Below are 12,380 nucleotides of genomic sequence, written 5' to 3' on the forward strand. Positions count from 1 at the left end.
CCAAAGGAGGCTGTGGATGCCCCATCCCTGGAGGCATTCAAGGCCAGGCTGGATGTGGCTCTGGGCAGCCTGGTCTGGTGATTGGTGACCCTGCCCATGGCAGGGAGTTGGTCCTTTTCAACCCAGGCCTTTCTATGATTCTATGATTTTTCTTCTACACGAGTAAAGACCAGTGGCTTCAGTGCTGGCTGACCTGGAAACAAAGCGTTGCCCTAAGCCCTCCAGTCCATGTGGTTGCTCTATTTCAGACCTTCTCATTTCTCACAGGATGCTGGGCAGGTGTAAAAGGATGAGGTATCCCATGGGGACTGGGTCTCTGCTGGCATAAGGAGAGAAGAGTAAAATCAATCTCATTACAAAGCTATTCTTTAGGCATTTTTTACTTCTGTTACCAACTTAGTTGTCCCTCTGCTTTTTTTTCTTGATGTGGCTAGCTTGTGACCTTTAAACACAAGGATTATTGAGGCAAAATGATTGCTGTAAGTGTTCATTTTAGGTGGCAAATGACACAAGGCATTCAGGTGTATTATTTAGGATCCAGGTCTGTAAAATAGCAATTTGAAGAAAAGTGTGAGGAATACTGTAAAGAGTTACAGTGCCTTCTCTGAGTTTCTTGTTAAAGTTGAATGATTTTTACTTCTGTGGAAATGAGAGAGACAACCAGTGCAAGCACAGGAAGCATTTTGTGAGCTTTCGTCACATCCCCTTAATCTGAAACTGTGTGAGGTCTCCTGTGGTCCAGGTCTGTGCTTCTCTTTAACAGACACTGTGGTGCTTGCTAATTGTGTTATAGCTTTGCATGAAGGACAAGTGCTCCCCGGGGACCAGGATTACTCCTTCAAAATCATTTTCATCACAGATCTAAATGGTATTTGATCAGAATATACATTTTTAGAGGCAAAGTACAATGGTATTAGCCCAGAAAGCTTGGGACAGGCACCATCTCCCTACATCTTTTTATGCTGCTTAGTGTCTGTGGTACTGCTGCAATATGAATATGCCAACTAAATTTCTAAATTTCCTGTCCATTTGTTATCACAGTGTTCTTTCTGGAAAGCCATGTATAATATCACGGAGCTATATCAAGCATTATTCCTTGTCTTCAATTCTCAAGTCCTCTGTTATTGTTCCCTAGAAGAGCGATACCTTCCTTATCTGTTAACTCCTACCACATATCACAAGGCATTCCTGCAAATTCCCATCAGCTGTGGCAAACTTATCTTGTAGACTTATGCAGTGATTTTGATGGCCATACAGACCTGTTTGTTTTGCTCTGAACTAAATTAATGACGCTGCAATGGCACCTGCTTTACCACTGAACTTCTGAAACTCTCCTAATATACTAATCAGCATGTCAGTGGAATATTCTTTCTCGATAGAGACAAGCCTGGTGAAATGGATTAGACATTCACATGGCATTGCATAATTCAGAGAGCAGGCATGGTGCATATGATTTGCATTAATAGCCTCTACTGCAGCAGCTTCTCGCAGGTCTCTCTCATTAGATAGAATGTGGAAGCTTCCAGACTGTCAATCAATTACAGTAATTTCCTCTCCATATTTATTGCATTGCAATCACTCACAGTTACCATTAAGTGACATTAGTACAATACAATGCTACCTTGCTTTTTCCAGTGCTCCTCTTACAGGGAGCTTAATCTGTATAAGGCTGAGAGGCTTCATTATATCGGAAAGGTGTCTTCTCTCTCTAGCTCAGTGTAGTGTGGTTTGTCCATGGAAGGGAGGAGGATGCAGCACTTTGTGTCGCTGTTCAGCAAGTCCTCTTCTCAGGAGCTGAATCTATTGCATCAGGTTAGAGATTGCTGCTGCCCAATGGTGAGCATCCTGTTGGAGTTCAGCAGGTTCATCAGGAAGGAAGATGCCTTTATTAACTGTAGCAGCTGTGCAGCTCACGTGGCACAATTAGGTGTGTCAACGTGGGCATTAGCATGATTTTGTTTATAGACATCTTACCTTGTTGGCTGCCCATGGATCTTCCTGGTGAAGTAATGTCGGCCATGTCTGCGGATGTAGGCACTCTGCTGGAAAGTGTGGATTCTTGTTGGAGAGCCTCTTCCCTCCTTGCTGCCCTTCCTGGTTTACTAATGGTGTTGAAAACCTCCTGCCCTTCCACAGGTAAATGAGGCTGACCACAGGTTTCATTAGGTCTTTTTTACTCCTTAGATCCAATATGTCCTTTCCAAACCTTTAGAAACTTAATTTTAAACTTGGAAGGTGATCTTTTTCTTTGGGTAGGTGGGAGAAGAAACATCTTTGACAGATCAGAAAAAAAGGAGTTGGATTCATATCTCCCATGGACTCTGCTGTAACGTTCCCCCTCAGCTTCCTCCACACTGTACTATAAATGCTATCTCTAGAATGCTATCTTTGCTCTTTTGCTGACTTTGTCTGAGGGACTGTTTCTGCCCTTTTTCGGTTGTGAGGTGCTTTTCTCAGCTTGCTGAGCTGACGTGATGAAATTCTCTCACCGCTCATCAGTAAACACTTCATCAGCAATTCTGCACATGCCCAAGGGCTTTTCTTCTCTTGTCTGTGTTGAATTTTCTGGTGCTTCTCTCTTCTTCAACTCTCCTTCTAGGTTGGATGCTTTTCCACTTATCTCCATCTCCCTCTTCTTTGATACATGTCAGAGACTAAGCAGCATCAGTTGCCACTATGTCCCCGTTCAAGACCCTCCTTGAAGCTATTGCTGCCAAATATGCTGGATGTCTTCCTTTTCACAGTGCTCCACTTCCATCCTTGTCATTCATGGGTAACAGTTCAATGATCTTTCCCCTTCTCTGTCCACTGAGCTCATTTAAAATCCAAACAGTTTCTGGCTGTCAGCTCTCCTGTTTGTGACTTCCACTCTGTTTACTTCTGTCTTCAAAATCTTTCCTGTCACCTCTCATCACTGGAATTGTCAGAGCCCTTCTAAGATATTTATTTCCCCATCTCTCTTTTGTTCTTGTTCACGGCTTCTTGTTTGGCATTGATAAGGTCCTCTGTTTGTTACTCTGTCATCATGTTTTTTAGGTATGCTTGCTGCTTGAGTTTTCCTAAGAACAGGACTGGTCTTGGCTTCTGATATTCACTGCTCAGACCATGACTTAGAGGTCTGCTTTACTGCTTTATAATCAGTTCCGTAGCTGTGTGAATTTCACATGGAGCCTTTTCATTCTTTTACAATCATGAGTTTCGCTCACAGGTTTAAACAGGTTTTCCTCTAGACGGGAGCAGGTTGAAATTTGAATTAGCATTTCTGTTATGTTCCAGCAGTCATCTCTGGATTTTAGGGTTCAGCCTTCTCTAAACACATGCTAGGCATGGACTTGGGATGCTCTAGTAGACTTTCCCCGAAGGCTTGGGTGGCTGTCATGTCACAGCTCTTGCTTTAGGCCAGGCTTTTCACCCGAGGCAGACTTATGTTCTCGATTTGACTGCTGGCTAAACAATATTTAAGCATCTAAGTAAATGCCATTTGATTTCTACAGCTAGCAGATGATTTAGTTGGGAGTTCTGAGCACTTTCCAGTAAGCTTTATTGAGTTATCTCTAGTAATTCATTATAGTTAATGGTGTGCATTTTTTTTTCTGGCCATGCAATCATTTGAGGATTTAACAGTGTGCACTTAAAATGCAACCAGTGGTCTGTTCCTACTTCTTTATAGAGTGGATCATACTACTTTCTGACATTTGTTGCTTCAAGGAATGTTTCAGTGAGTTTCAGTATTTGAACCAGAACTGTGAATGTGACTACTCAGGAAATAAAATAATGTATAGGGCAATCCTGGTCACTTAATCTAGATGTCTATAGGTCAAACTCAGCCTGTTAACAGTGATTTTAGAATAAAAATGTATGAAACACAAAAGGACAGATACGTTCTGTGACTTGAAAAAGACTGAAGCAGTGAACTGTCCTGTGAATTATTCACTCTCTTTCAGTAATAATGTAACTACATGATGGATGTTTGTCTGCCTATTAGTGACTCAAAGTTTGTTAACAACAGGAATCACTTCACCTGCACTTGCACATGATTAGTATGCATTGCTTCAGAGGAGTATGTCTTCATGGTCTAACAATATAAAAGGTGCTAAGCGTTCTCCTTGCTGGTGAAGGTCGAAAGGTAGTCGTGATCCCTCTGTACAGCGATAGTGACCTTCTTGAAGAAGTACTCTTTTAATTTGTAGCTGAAATGTACTAATGTGAGTTGGCTGGTACTGTTGTTGTTGTTATTAGCTCTGTTATTTGCTTTTGCCAAGCTGGTTCTAATGACATTGCAGCCTTGGTGGATCTGAGTTGATTGACAGAAGAGTTGTAGGAAACAACCTCCAAGCAGTTAACTGGCGTGCCATCTCCTGAGAGCAGAACTCATACCGAAGACCTTTCAAGAGTGTGGGGAACACATGTGCTGAGTGAAGTTCCACGGGCTGAGCGCAGGGGTGTGCGATGCGTGGAGCAGTTGTGTGAAAGCTTTCCACATAAGGAGATCTGCAGGAGGGCGCAGTGACTTGCTGATGGCTTGAGTGCTGTTCCCAGAGAACGTTCGTGTGAGCTGGGGAACAACACGTAATGTTTCCGTGTGATTAATGAGAAACTGTCATCTGCAACAGAGTCAGCGCAGTGCCTCCGTAGCTGTGTGCATCAAACTCTCAGAGCCAGCCCACGGTGGAATATTAGTGGAATTACTCAGCAGATTACTTCCATGTTGTTTTTGTCAGCTTATTCATCCTGACGCCCATTTGATAAAAGGAAGGGGGTGCAAGAGCTTGCGTTACGCGTTTTTGTTAGCGTCTGACTAGTGGCTCTTCAAAAGGTCACGGGTACTTGAAGCTGTTTCAGACTGGTCAGACCACGGCTATTAGTCATGGTGCATTATTCACCCCCGTCTCTCTTTCTTTCATTATTCTTCCCCTTTCTTTTAGTAGAAGAAATGATCTTTGGCAAGGAAACAATAGCTGAAGGAAGCAATTTTTTTTTTTCTCCGGATGTTAAGTTTTTCCACCGGAATTTAATAGGAATTATTGGCACACTATCTGCCACAGGATGACCTGACCTCCCCTGTGACAGTTCACAAGTGCAGGATGCAGGAGACGTCTTAGGTTTTGTCTGCTTGTTTTCCTGTTGAGCGTGGTGGCTTTGCTGTACCCACAGTGCTTACTGGGAAACCATTCTGGCCTTACCTAGTTTGCTGCCACAGGGTGCTTGTTCTGTGAGAATGATTTAGCAGCATTCCTCTACATCTTTCAGTTGCTTCTTACATTTAAAGCAACCTAAGAAACAAAAACAAAAAGCTAATGAAAATGGGTGAAAATTGGTGAAATCTCACAATTCTTCCCTGGATGGAGACACTGATTGACAGCTGTTAGTCTGACATGGCTGTTTTTTTGTAAGTGAAAGCTAGTAGGGGCTTATCCTGTAAGCTGTTTGTGTAGCAGTACAGCCTGCTGAATCCACCACCTTCAACCTCTATTTGTTTTGGTTCTGTGTGGATATAAAAGATGTTCCTTGCCCCAAAAGTCTATCTTTGTGATAGACAACCAACTGGAAGTGAAAAGTATTAAAAACATAAGGTATTTTAGGAAATAGTTGCTGTGTGTAACTTAGTCAATCAGCAGCTGTAATGCTTTTGTAAGCCATTCAATATGTGAGTGTGAAGACTGGCAGGAAAAAAAAAAAGCAACACTTTCTCCAGTGGAAACAAACAGAAAATATTCATGTAGTGTTATGATCTAAATAGAATTGTGACCTGTATGTTCTTGGAATATGCTTCTTGTTTTCAAACAGAAGGTATATTTCTGTTCAGGCAATGGACAGAAAGGCCATTCAGACAGTAAACTGGATATAAATTCATGCTAGATAAATGTTTTATTTAGCTGGGGATCTGAATTTTAAATATATAGAAGCCGAAGTTTATTTGAGTAAAGTCTTAGCATTTATTTTCATGTCCATGAACATGTAAATCACTGTCTATCACTATTTCAGCCCAGAAAGCCAACTGTATCCTGTGATCGAAAGAAGCGTGGCCAGCAGGTGATCAGGCTGTGCATGTCCCCTGTTCATTGCAGGGGAGTTGGACTAGATGACCTTTAAAGGTCTTGTCCCTTCCAACTCTAAGGATTTTATGATTCTATCTGTGGCTGGATAGTCTAGTTATTATGGTCTAATCAGACTTTGATTTACGGACTAAGTCCAACAGAATCATTTATGTATGCAAACCAAAGTTTTATACAGTTTCTAACCCAGTTCTTGAAGCTGTTTGGGAAGTGCTAGTTGTGTTGGCTTCACAGATGGCTATAGCAATTTTATAGTTGAAATGTTTTTACTGGGGTGAAAACAGGTGTATCAGTATCTGCTCAAGTAACAGCAGAAAGCACTTATTTTCTGTGTGTGGTTTCAACTTGATGTCAAGATACCACTTGTCCGAAAACCATAGCTGCCCATGGGGGAGCAGGGCTAGGGGAGAGCTGTAACTGGAGCTGTGAGCACCTCAGCTTCCATCTGAGGGCTGCATCCTGGCCAGGCAATGCCTCCAGCCCTGCGCAGCAGAGAGGGTCTTAGCCAGGGGATATAACCACCTGGGAAACTTGTACCATGTGAAAGGCTGCTGATGGATCCTAAATGACCTTATTATTATTATCATCATCATCATTCCTTATGTATCTTCATTTATATTTGCCTTTCTTGGTGATGCTATCATGATGTGGTAATGAAGGTCTTCAGAAGGACCTGAGACTCGAACTTTCCTAGAGTTTAAGTCCTCGTGTTTCAGGGTTTTCATTAATTTCTTTACTTAAGTGCAGTCTTGAATTCTCAATCAAATGAATAATTCTAGTAGTGATGTTGTTGCTGGGATGGATATAAGGCCATAAACGAGGCAAGGTTTTTGTGGAGGGAGTACTGTGTTCTTGCTGGAGTAGTTAACACAGTTACAAAAATGAGCAGATGTGCTTTAGAGCCTGTGAACACTCCTCTAGGCACGAAAAGAAGAGAATGAACTTCAGGGAATGCTGTGCTGCTGCTCTGGGAGGAGGGGGTCAAAGCTTCCTGTTGCTTAAACTCCCCCAGTTCTTGTGTTTCTGTTCAGAGAAACTGTTCAATATGGGCAGCAATGGCTTTCTGATGTCTCCCCTCTTATCTCATCTCTAGAGCAGTCTGCCACTCCTTGCCAGGTGCTGACCATGCAAGCAGGTACAGCTCAGATCTTGCACTCAAATACATCCCCAGGGCAAGGCTGGGAGAGAGTTTGTGGTTCTGGTACACCTATTATACCTAAAATATCTGTGTTGAGATGGGTGAGTTGGAGGAGTGTTGTTAAAGCATGAGCAGACCCAGATTTCACTATGCTATGCGTCCAGTACTCAGGCTGGAGAGATTCTTTTCTTGATGGAGTGTAAATGGGGAGCATGGTTTCCTTCGCAACCAGAAGCCAAACACCCAGCAGGGATGGTGGTCCCTGCTCCTTTGGCCCCTGTGTGGGCAGGACATCTTGGGGCTCCTTCCACCTGAGTGGACAAGTGTGCTGTCCAGGTGTTCCCCTGCATGCAAGAAGGGGGTTGCTCTCCTCTGAAGTCTCATTTTCCCCCTTCACCCGTATCTTTTAGTTAATCCTCAGCTTCAGCCCTTAACTATCTCTTATCAGGCTGCACAGCAGTCCCCATCATCCTCAAGCCCTTCTTTAAGGGTGTTTTGCCATGCCTGCTTTCTCCACTTCATTCTATCAAGAGCCATTACCTTGTGGCCTCTCTTATATCCTTGAAAACATGAGTGCATTCTCCTTAGTGGGTTTAGCTGCCCTTGTTCTGGCTGGTGCCTGAAACTGCAGGTTACAGTTAGACATTCCTTCATGCACATTCTTCTGCTGGTGCTCTGTGTTAGCATTTAGTGTAAATGCAGGTCCCAAAATAACCTTGAAGCTTGCTGGCTTGGTGGGGAGCAGATGTGCTGGCAGTATGGTATGCTTTGCTGTGGAAAAGGGGGATGTTCTGGCTCCGCTTAGAGCACATCTCTTCCAGCTAGTCCCTTATGTGACATTAATGGCAGCCTAAACAGATGGGCAGAGGTATGAAGATTGAGCAGTGGCCCATGTGCATCTATCCACAAGGAACAGACCCAAAAGCAGGAGGATGAGGTGGAGAAAAGGCAACTTGAGATGCTACAGGTCCCATATGATTGAATGAAGTTAGTGTTTGTTGTTTATTTGTTGTTTTTTTTTAATATTTAAATCTATTTCAGGGAGTTTCCACTCTTGGCTACAGATTTGCAGCTGAATAACACCAGAATTGTATGTAATTGTAAATATATGCATAATTTGGATATTGTCTCCAGAAGTTTTAGAACCTTTGATAGAAAAATTGCCGAAGGGGTTTAGGTAGCTAAACCTCAAAAAGGCATACAAGTCACATGACAGTTTAAAGCAAAATCCTGAAAACCTGGTATGTTTAATTTGGCAAAGACAGCAGAAATTCAGACTGTTCAGGAGTATCAGAAGGGAGATAGTGCAGGCTGAGTTGCTGATCACCTCCTCACCACAGCATGAGACTAAGTTGCCTCAGTGCTTCCCACAGTGTCTCAAGACCCAGTGGCTTCTGTAAATCTGCTGTATGGTTGTTATCTAAGCATCTGCATTTTTGCATCTCTTGAAAGTGCAGTAGATAGAGAATCATCATGCAAGCTACAGGCAGGACAACACAGCCAGGTGTTATCTGAAATTTGAATGCAAATACCTGCCAAGCACCTGAATCCTGATTTGCAGCAACTCGTATCCCAGCTCTGTAGATAATCTTCCCACTGTGCCAAATTGGAAAGGATGGATTTGGGAATGGGAGCTCAAATTAACTATTTCAAGAAGTATGCCAAGCTCCTTCCACTTGGAGTGTTAAGCAGATGGAAGCATAACTCATAGGAGGTGAAGGGTAAATCAGACCTCATTTCAGCTTACGTTTAGCTCTCGCAGCATGTTAACAATTGGTGGGTCCTGGCAGAATATACCTTTCCTTGACTTGTGGATGGTATCCATAAAATACTTTCAGGCGTAGCAAGCAGCTGTAGTGCGATGCTGTTCTTAGAAGATGATGTAATGCAGCAATAATCACTTCTGAAACATTTCTGATTCATGAATTGAGAATGTTTGCAAATTATGGGTAAATTCAGCTAGGTTGAATGAAATTCATGTCAGCCTGGTCAGATGGTATTTCTGGGACTGTTGGCCAATGCTCCATTCAGAGCTTTTACTCCATTGGCACAATCTTTTTCAGCGGCTTCCCAGAAATAATTCTTGTTTTGGTGGACTTGTCATGAAGGATGGAGAAGGAAAAGGCAAATTGTTCACAGCTCTAGCATGTCAGTGTTGGAGATGTTGGTGGAAGAATGACTTGACTCCCTCCTTTTCTCATTCTGGACACGTTTCAGATGTTGGGTCCTCTGAAGAATGAGGTGATAGGTTGAGAGATGAAACACTGGGGATTCACAAAACCAGGATGTTGGTTCTGAAGGGGCCCTTTCTTCTCTGCACTAATGTTTGCCATGTGGTCAGAGAGTCCTCCCTTGTCTCCCATTTCCTCTTGATGTTTCTGGCAGGAGAAAGCTGGTTTGCAGCAGGAAGCTGGTAGAACCCAGTTTTAAATTCCTGCTCTCAGTGAGCTGTTAGTAGATGGACAACTAATTAAAGTAGTAATAACATATAACATTTACCTTGCACCTTTTCCTAATCCTCAAAGGCTCAGGTGCCTATGAGATGGAGCACAACACGCTTATTGTGTATAATAGCATCACAGAATTATTTGAGAGGAGGGGATGAATATCTAGTCCATAGAAAATTCAGAAGGACTGAGTAGAATTCAAGTTATTTCAGTGAGAGAAAACTGTGCTCCAGAAAGTTGAAAGTGCCCAGGTGGCAGGATACTTGAGGAGAGAGGCAAAGGAGATGTCAGCTATACAGGGTATGTTCTCTGTAATTGCGAGCAGGTTTTTGCATCATAAACCCAAACTTTTGCCTAGATTTAGCAGATGTGTCTGCTGGTTGTATTTAAAAAAAAAAAAAAAAAAAAAAAAAATGCAAGATCTAATTCCTTTTTGACGAGTCTCGTTTGTTTTTGAGACTATTAGTGAGTCTTGAATCACATTCAGTCCAGATCATCATGGCATATTCTGGGAAGAATGACCTTTTACTGAGGAGGCCGTGGAAAAAGCAGACAACATCCAGACTCATGCCAGGTTAAAGCAACCTCATAGATTGTACTGTAGAAATATTGACTGTGATCAATAAGGGCGTTGGGAAGCCAACTGATTATGAGGAACAGCTGAAAAAAGAATCTGCAGATGGAAGACAACCGCTTTTTCAGAATGTCCATGCTAAAGCTTTCTGGAAATTAGCACTGGGCATGTGAATGCGTGCCTTTGTTTAGGATGAGATTAGTTTGTGTGATGGTGAGGATCCAAGTTTTGAGAAGTGGGGTGTTCCACCCTGGAAGCCCCTCTGCTAATTGGTTTATTACTGACTAGTTCATAGCCTGGGAAGATTAGCTGAAATACAGAAGAAACCATCCTGAAGGAGTTGGCTTTTCTGCATTTGGAATCATGCCACAATCGTTTAATATGAGACAATCAGCCCTATAGTCATGGAGGGAATTTTTCTAAGATCTCTTGTTCCCAGCATAGCTATTGTGCTCAGTTGATGGCCATTAAACCAGGGGCTTATTTAATCTTTGTAAGAATTTTCTTGCTTGAGAAAACCAAAAGTCATGAGCTGAGTGCCCTATATTTGCTACTCCCTAAGTGGAATACAGAGATGAAGGAGGGAATTTAGGAGATAGCCAACTGCTGATTGAGTGAATTGCTTTTAGCAGCATGGAAAAAAAATGTGAGAACACCGTGAGCTATTATTTTACAATTATCCTATTTTTACCATTATGGGCCTCTTCAGGAATCAGACTCTGGGTAAAATATATGGTTTTTTTGTTCCTGTCACTGCTGGATATAAATAAATACCCTCCCTCACACTTCTCTGAAAAGCAGATCTTCCCTTCTAGCCGGTCAAGAGAAGTGTATTAACCTCCTCCAGTTTTGGTTGTATGTCTGTTGCACTTTTTAGGAAGGGAGTACCTTTGGATTCCACTGGAGATGAGCATTTCTCTAAATTGGCCCTGACATCTAAAGGTGATGGTCCCTCTTCCACCTTTGAATATGTCTGTCTTCTCACCAACTCTTGCTGGAGCTATCTTCCAACAGTGATAAAGGCAGAGGAATTTCATGTTGTAGATTTATCAACAGAGCCTCAGTACTACCTTTCTGCAGGGCTGTGGTCAGTCATTGAACTCCACTCTTTAGAAGGAAGGGAGAGACAGTTTAGCCATGTGATGTGTTTATTTTTGAACTGAGTAAGAACTCGGTGCCTAGAAGCTGGGTTTCAAATCACAGCAGAGCCAGCACATAGATCACGATTATTGAGTCTGTGTTCAAAAATATTAAAGGGCCTGTCATCAGAAAAAAAAAAGAGATAAAATAATTTTGTTGCTTAATAAATTCAGATAATGTATTAAAATCCATCTTCTCACTCTATTTCTGGCTGTATTTGGAATAAAAAATACCAAAATACCACGAGGGAATCTGCTCTCATGTTACTTCTTGCCAAGCCAGGATTGAAAAATACTCAAAATTTCATGAGAAAGGGCTTTCTCTAGGGAGTTCAATCCATTTGTGCAGGCTTGTGTAGTGCTCAGATGGTTTGAATCATCTAGATAAGGATCACATCTTTCAGATGTTTTACTGCCTCCCAAATCTGAACCTGTTTGAAGGGTGGATCCTCTATTTGTGGTCTTCCTAAAACTGAATATGATGTTCATCAGCTCTGCGTACCTTGAACCTGTATTCTGGTGGAGAAAAGTGGAAGCAGTTTTAGCCTTGAAGGAGGGAGTGGGAACAGACCCTTAGGCTGTGCAGATCATGATGGGTCTTTGAGGATGCTTAGGCATTCCTGAGCTGTAATCACTCTGCTGGTTCTTCAGCTCACATTGGGCTAGCAGCACGTTTGCCTTCAGCCAGGCCGGCGCAGATCTGGAAGCATATGCAATGCCTGCTACTTCATGGAGGATTTGAGTCAGGCTTGCTCGCATCTGTTGTGGGAACAAATGAAAAGCAAGTACAGAATCTTTTCTCAGTTTGTGTCACGCTCTGTGGTATTTTCTGTCTCATTTGCCAACTGATCCTGAGAACACATGCTTTGCCTCTTTCTTCTAAACATTCTATTTTCTCAGGTACCAAAGTACTCCTTCTCTTCCTGCTCTGAAACAATTCACAAAGCCTGAAATCAGGAAGGAAAAGAAGGAGTTGTTCCAGTTGGCAGGAAATGGAAGCAGCACCATAATGTTTCTAGAGGTGTC

The 12,380-nt window shown here is 42.5% G+C and overlaps 1 long non-coding RNA gene across 2 annotated transcripts in view; it reads left to right on the plus strand.

Annotated features, from left to right (window-relative positions):
• Positions 1–12,380, plus strand: part of LOC128087869 (uncharacterized) — a 37,310-nt gene that overhangs the window by 14,919 nt on the left and 10,011 nt on the right. The window contains exon 3 of one of the 2 annotated variants that reach the window (XR_008210039.1): positions 4,284–6,015. The exons of the other annotated variant lie outside the window; for it this stretch is intronic. This is a non-coding gene — a long non-coding RNA (uncharacterized LOC128087869). Of the gene's footprint in view, positions 1–4,283; positions 6,016–12,380 lie in introns of those variants that run through there. 2 annotated transcript variants of the gene reach the window in all.

The sequence above is a fragment of the Tympanuchus pallidicinctus genome, unplaced genomic scaffold (assembly GCF_026119805.1).
Source record: "Tympanuchus pallidicinctus isolate F22 unplaced genomic scaffold, pur_lepc_1.0 scaffold31, whole genome shotgun sequence".
Classification (NCBI taxonomy): domain Eukaryota; kingdom Metazoa; phylum Chordata; class Aves; order Galliformes; family Phasianidae; genus Tympanuchus; species Tympanuchus pallidicinctus.